The 7,064-nt window shown below is 37.7% G+C and overlaps 1 protein-coding gene across 1 annotated transcript in view; it reads left to right on the top strand.

The window, feature by feature from the left end:
* LOC103199756 (hedgehog interacting protein) overlaps window positions 1-7,064 on the top strand; it is a 141,473-nt gene that overhangs the window by 20,625 nt on the left and 113,784 nt on the right. The window lies entirely within an intron of this gene.

Raw genomic sequence — 7,064 nt, forward strand, 5'->3', positions numbered from 1 at the left:
TTGTTCCACCTCCTACTTTGGTGAGTAACAACTGGGATCTTAAAAGCTAGCAAGCTGCCATCTAGATGCAATGATGGGTCTCTCCTCATCCAGAACAAAGAAGAATGAAGAAAACCAAAATTTATGGAAACAATTAGTCCTAGCGACTGATACACCATCCGATCTGCAGCCTATATGACTATGAGACCAGAAGAACTCGATGGTGCCCAGCTACCACTGACATCCACTTGGAAGGGTATCTACATAGCAGATCCTTGATAGAGAGGGAGAACAATGTGGAACAAAACTCAAAATCATTTGGAGAAAACATAAGGGGGGGTGACCAGGTTTGCTGGTCCGATAGAGCCTGATGGAACCACTGAGACTATGACCCCTAGCTACCCTTCAGGTGTGGAATTGAACCCACACCTGTGGTTTCCAGCCAAACAGGAGACAGGCATATGAGTTGAACATTCACCTGAGGTAGATACACTCCTTGGAGAGAACAATCATTGAGAAAGAAGGGCTACCTATGCACAGGGAGACAGCTTAGGGGGCAGGAGTCCATGGAGGGATGGACATTGGGCAGAGGTAACTATGGGGAGGAAGTGGATAGGGAGCTGTTGCATTGTGGTAAACTGTGGTCAATGTCATGAGACAAAGTATATGTAAACCGCTGTATGCTCTGTTAATCTTCACCCAAATCACAATAAAAAAAAAAAAAAAAAAAGAGAGAAAAAGAAAAGGACTTTGGCATGAAGGCACAGATCACTTGGAAAAGCTATTTAATTCAGTGGTTTCAACTTTCTCCCAATAAAGCTTTTCATTAGAATTCACAGCAAATAATCAAAAGTCTATTTTAACAAGAAGCAGGTGTGTTTTGCTAATAAGTGTTCAACAAATCCTTTCTGAATATATCGTGATAACCCACTGCCAATGGTACCTAATAAGCAAAGAATAAAGATGGAACAACAAATTAATTACTCACTAGCAGTGTAATTTTTCTTTTTGTGGAAGTAGAATATGCTCTCTCGTTGAAGAAAAAAAAAAAAAGTTAGGCAAAATATTAGAAGAAGAATAACCTGTACCTCCATAATCCTATCAATTAAAGAAAATCACTGTTAACACTTTGGTGTATTATCTTTCCATTTATATATTAAAATCAAATTCCATTTTCCTGATTACAAAGGTAATAGAGGTCCGTATCAATAAATAGAAAGACACAAAGAAGGAAATGCTTCCTTTTAATTTTTTCTAACCAGCTTTAAAATAAAAGTGAAATCAAATCAGGTATACATCTTTATCACCATCTTTTTTCACTTAACAATGCCCTGTTTTTTCCCAGACTTGGAAACTTTCCTCAAACATTTAGTTTTTTCTGATTTGGATTTCCATTTCCTTATTTTGAGACATTCAGAATGACTCTGCTATTTTCTTTATACCATTGTAAATAATGTTATTTATCATTGCTGTGCATATATATTTAACCTCATTACGAGGCTTACTAGTCATTCATAGTAGGAGTATTACCAAGTTGAAAGGTGTGCCCCATGATTCCTATTGCCAATTTGCTTGAAAAGTGTAGTAATGTATTTTCAAATATTTAAGAAAATTATAATAGTTTTCAAACACTTTTTGCATAAAAATGTTTGTATTAAAAAGATACATATGATAAAATGTAGAAGTAAGAAATGGGCTCCAAATACTTGAAAATTTTACTCTAAGTCAAAAAATAATATTCTTGTTTCTATTTCAATTTAACTGTCTAAAGAATGACTGCTTATAAATGAGGGTTAGTTCAGAGTTCCTCTAGTTTAATTTATGCCCATTCACTGGGATAGTGAATGGGAGTCTATCTATTCTGACATGGAGGCATTTCATCATGTAATAAAATTACACACATGAGGATATAAAAATGCCGTGATTATTGAAGTGTGTTCTGCAGCACTCTAGGAATTCTGCAGAATCCCCTGCACCCCGCTCCCCTGTTTTCACAGAAGAACTCCATTTTTATATGTTTTATGAATTGGACTCCTTTGTAACGTTTTTCTTTTGAATGAAGGCTTCTGGGGCTTAAAGTCCAAAACTTGTTTTTCTAGTGAATTGATATATCATATTTTAAAGTGCAGTATTTTGAATTCCATTAGTATTTGGCACTCATGATGCTGATAAGATAGAAACCTATCAATCACGTGGGTATTTGAGAATGTGTAGTGAGTATGGAGACCACATCTTTATCACCTCAAGTAGGTTATGCTACAACTGACCTTTATCCCAGTTCCCTTGAAACTGCCATCACACACGTCAGACAGGAAGTGTTAAGAAAGACTACTGCCAGGATTAGGGGGCAGATACCAACACATCCATGAGTTGATCATGCCACTGAGTTTGCTGATACACTTTTCAGAGACCTTGAAGTGAAAAAAAAAAAAAATTCACAACTGTCGCACAGTAATTTTTTTCAGGCTTCTTTGATTTATGAATGGTTAGTGTGTTCATAGCAATATTCTGTGTTTGTCAATAATCATTCTACATAAATAGTGTAATTATAAATTTTCAGAAATTATTATTCATATCCATTTCTCTAATTTATTCATTTGAAAATCCTAAAAGAGGGCATAGAACTGTTTTCACAGACTTTGTTGTTGTTGTTATTTGCCGTCGAGTCGGCCCTGACTCATAGCGACCCCTCCTTGGGTTTCCGAGGCAGTATCACTACGGAAGTAGGATTGCCCAACCTTCCTTCCGAGGAGTGGCTGGTGGGTTTGAACTGCCAGCCTTCTGGTTAGCAGTCAAGTGCCTTAGGCACTATGCTACCAGAGCTCCTAGACTATTGATTTGGGAACTCTGGTGGCGTAGTGCCTAAGGCATTTGGCTGCTAACCAGAAGGCTGGCAGTTCAAACTCATCAGCCACTCCTTGGAAGGAAGATTGGGCAATCTACTTCCATAGAGATGCTGCCTCAGAAACCCAAGGAGGGGTCGCTATAAGTCAGAATTGACTCGACAGCGGTAAAAATTTTCAATTAAGAAATGACAGTGATTTCTCTCACATGGCAATGAATGGGACGTGGTTGATCTCTTTAAAACTTTACCAGCCCTGGAATTGAACCCACAACTGTGGTTTCCAGCCAAACAAAGTACAGGCATGTGAGTTAAACATTTACCTCAAGTAGACACACGCCCTGGAGAGAACAATCATGGGAGAAGGAAGGGCTGCTTATGCACAGGGAGATAGCTGAGGGTGCAGAAGAGTATGAAGGGATGGACACTGGGAGGAGGTGACTATGGGGAGAAAGTGGGAGGGGAGCTGCTGCATTGTAAATTTTGGTCAATGACATGAGACAAAGTATATGTGAACTGCTGTATGAAAAGTGAATTTACTCTGTAAATCTTCACCCAAATCCTAATAAAAAAAAAAAAAAAAAAAAAACTTTACCAGCCCTGATTCTTATAGCAGCTTTAGAGGGGCAACATCAGCAAAGAGCCGGTCATTTATGGAACCTGTACAACCCTTCCCTAAATGGATCTTGACTGAAGCTAAAACTATGATGTCTTATTTTATAAATATCCAGATTATCCTGCCTTAATTGTAGATTTTAGTACCTGGGGGTTAATGGTCTACCTTTCAACAAATAGAAATTACATGCAAAAAAAATACAAAGCACAAGCTAAATAATTAACTTCTCTTTGTTACAGGGAATACATTGTGGAGTTGAGATTTAAGAATTAAATTCTATGCCATATGAATTTTAACTACCATTTAGTTTAGGGAGAGATGATTCCATTCACAACAGTGCAAATTCTAGAAGACTGAGCTTTGTGAAATTACCAAGAATGAGACAGAAATATGTTTTTAAAATACACAGTGTTTTGGTATATCCTTGGTGTTAATGTGCTATACAAGCTAACTGCTAATGCTGACATTATGAAGAATGGCTCCAGTGTCAAACTGGTAAACAAATGTTAAAATCTTCAGTGTGTATGTGTGTGTGTGTGTGTGTGTATGTTTTGTTGTTATTGTTGCTGCTATTTATTCCCCAACAGGAAAATTATAAACACTGTACTATCTGTATCCAGCTAAAAAAACTTCTGTAAGATACTGGTAATTTGAAATTTTTAAACTGAGCTTATATCTGAATTCTCAATCAGAACTCAGAATTTCTGTCAAGTATTACCACAAAAATTAAAAAAAGAAAACCTGTTAAATCTCTTGCCATCCAGTTAATTTCAACTCATGGTGACCCCTGTGTTACAGAGTAGAACTGTTCTGTAGTTTTCATGGCTATAATCTTTACAGAAGCTAATCACCACTTTTTTTCTATTTTTCTTTTTAAGATTTCCCAGGTTATTTCAATGTGTAGCCAATTTAGAAATCAATGATCTAGACTGAAAGAGGCTGGCAGTGCAATAGTTAAAGAGTTTGACTGCTCACCAAAAGATCAGTCCTTCAAACCCACCAGCCACTTCACTGGAGAAAGATGAGGCAATCTGCTTCTGTAGAGATTTATAGCCTTAGAAACCCTATGGGGCAGTTCTGCTCTGTCCTGCAGGGTCGCTATGAGTCAGAATCCACTCAACAGCAGTGGGTTTGATATTTAGCTTGGATCTAGACTGAGGCGAATGCCTGGGTCAGTTACATATAAATAGGGCACAGTTTCACTAATGATCTAGCCCCTCAAGTCCTTTTTATTGAAATGATACAAGTGGTTGGACACTAGTTGTCATTTGTCCTGTACATTTTGTCATTTACTCAGCCTAAACATACTATTTGCCCACTTACACTTACGGTGCCAGTGGAAGACACCAAATATAAAGCTCTGGAAAATGGTATTTAAAAATACCAACAATTTATTCTAATTCGACAATTGCTTTACTCATTCAATTGAATTTTTTCTTCCTGTTTTGTGTTCCTTTTTGGAATCTTGTGCTTAGCTAGCTGGCAAAATTGTTAAACTCATGTTCCTAAAATACATACTTCACTATTTTATCTATAAACTACTGTAAAAAAAAAAGAATAGGGACACCAGAAGATAGCAAACCTGCTCCAATTGCCAAAGGTCAAAAGTCAGCCTTAGCTTTCACGTGTGCAGAAATAAAACCAGGCCTGCACCTGTCATCTACAGGGTGGCCTCTCCAGGAAGCTAACAAGCACCGTTCTCTGCCACCCAGTTCTCATGAGTAGCCAGGGGACTGAAGCTCACATCCACAGCAGCCTTTTCGGCGTGCAGCAGACAAAGCTGAAAGACTTGTCTGTCACTGGAATAAGTGTCACTGGACTCCTGTCCCTCTCTAGCTACTTGGATCCTCATTTCAAAAGATGCTTTTCCAAGCAGTCCTTTTACCAGAGGAGAAGAGGACGCGAGGCTGAAAGCTGCTGATTGTCTGGGTGACTGAGCCCCTTGAGGTGAGGCCCTTGAGACCCAACAGCCCGAGTGCCCAGGACTCACAGGAGCATGTGGAGGAGGCTGCAGGGAGCATAGGGCAAGCCCCAGTGGGGCAGACTCTGATTTCACATGCTTGTAAATCACATGTATAATTTTGATCATCAGAGGTTCAGTGAAATCCAAGTGCTCATCGACCCACAGGGAATGACGTTCTATTTTTCTGAAGTTTGTCAGGAAACCTAAACTTTTCCATATTTTTCTGTCTTTAACTTGCAATCTTTTGGCAGCCTGTGAGATGTTAGCGTACTTTTACTTGAGTGAAATGAGTCAAAGCTTAAGAATGAGAAGCAATGCTTTTCAAAAGTAGTATTGGAAACCTAGCACATACATATACATATGGTGCTGATTGGGCCATCTAGCAAATCTTCCACAGGATAATTGTTAAAACTCTGCTGTAAGCATGCTTTGCATTGAAAGAAAAAGTGTACTTTCAGTCGAAAGAAAGAAAAATATATTAGGTGAAATTACGCACCTGAAAAATGTTGAACTGGTAAATACTTGTTATATATACATTTTATGAGATGAAAAAATATTTTAAAAATTGCAATAGAAGAATCATCATTCTGGAAAGTTTTGTACAAATGACACTTTAAAAGTTTTTGACCTATCATATTAGAACATTAGAAGTTATATGTTGTTAAACCACATCTGAAAGAGAATTGCTAAGGTGGTAAAAAATAAACACTAAATAAATGTATTATACAATTGGTGGAAAAGAAACTGAATAGTCTTTTCAAAAAGAAAAAAATTTAAGTGCCTCCTTTTTTCATTGTTTATAATTCTAGCTCCTAACTCTTACACTGAAATGTAAACAAAAGGTAGATCAGCAAGTAAAATTTTTGACTACAGTCATTTTTTATAACAAGGAAGTAATGATGTGGTTTGAACCCAACTATATTTTACTGATTTTTGCTAACATGTTGCATCCAAATGCCCTGTACTATGTGAAAAGCATTATTTTCCATTTGTAAATAATTTTAATCCCATTCTAAATCTACTGTGAATGCCCACAGGGGAAAATTATTTTTTATGAAGCAAAATGTCCCATTAGTAATTTAAAATAACCTCAGTGTAATTTTCTGTTTGGTTAAATTGGTTTTCCTTTCTGGTGTTGTTATTTCATGATTTTAGTGCTTGTTTTTCTGTTGATAAAATGTTTTACAAATTATGAATATATCTCTGATGTATATATACCAAAAAAAAGGAAAACCAAACTCACTGCCATCAAGTGGATTTGACTCATAGCAACCCCTCCTTGGGTTTCCAAGGCAGTATCTCTGTGGAAGTAGGCTGCCCAACTTTCCTTTCAAGGAGCAGCTGGTGGGTTTGACCAGCCAGCCTTCTGGTTAGCAGTCAAATGCCTTAGGTAGGCACTATGCCACCAGAGCTCCTGATATATGTGTGTGCATGTGTGTGTGTGTATAAACAAAAAACCAAACTCACTGCCATCAAGTCAATTCTGACTCATACTGACCACTGTATGGTTTCCAAGGCTGTAAATCTTTACAGAAGCAGACTGCTTCATCTTTCTCCTGTAGAGCAGCTTGTGGGTACCAGGGCTCCATATATATATATATTGTTGTTGTTGTTGTTATGTGCCATCGAGTCGGCCCGACTCATAGCGACCCCTCCTTGGGTTT

The sequence above is a fragment of the Orycteropus afer genome, unplaced genomic scaffold (genome assembly GCF_000298275.1).
Source record: "Orycteropus afer afer isolate SDZICR_OR568_19922 unplaced genomic scaffold, OryAfe1.0 scaffold00120, whole genome shotgun sequence".
Taxonomy (NCBI): Eukaryota; Metazoa; Chordata; class Mammalia; order Tubulidentata; family Orycteropodidae; genus Orycteropus; species Orycteropus afer.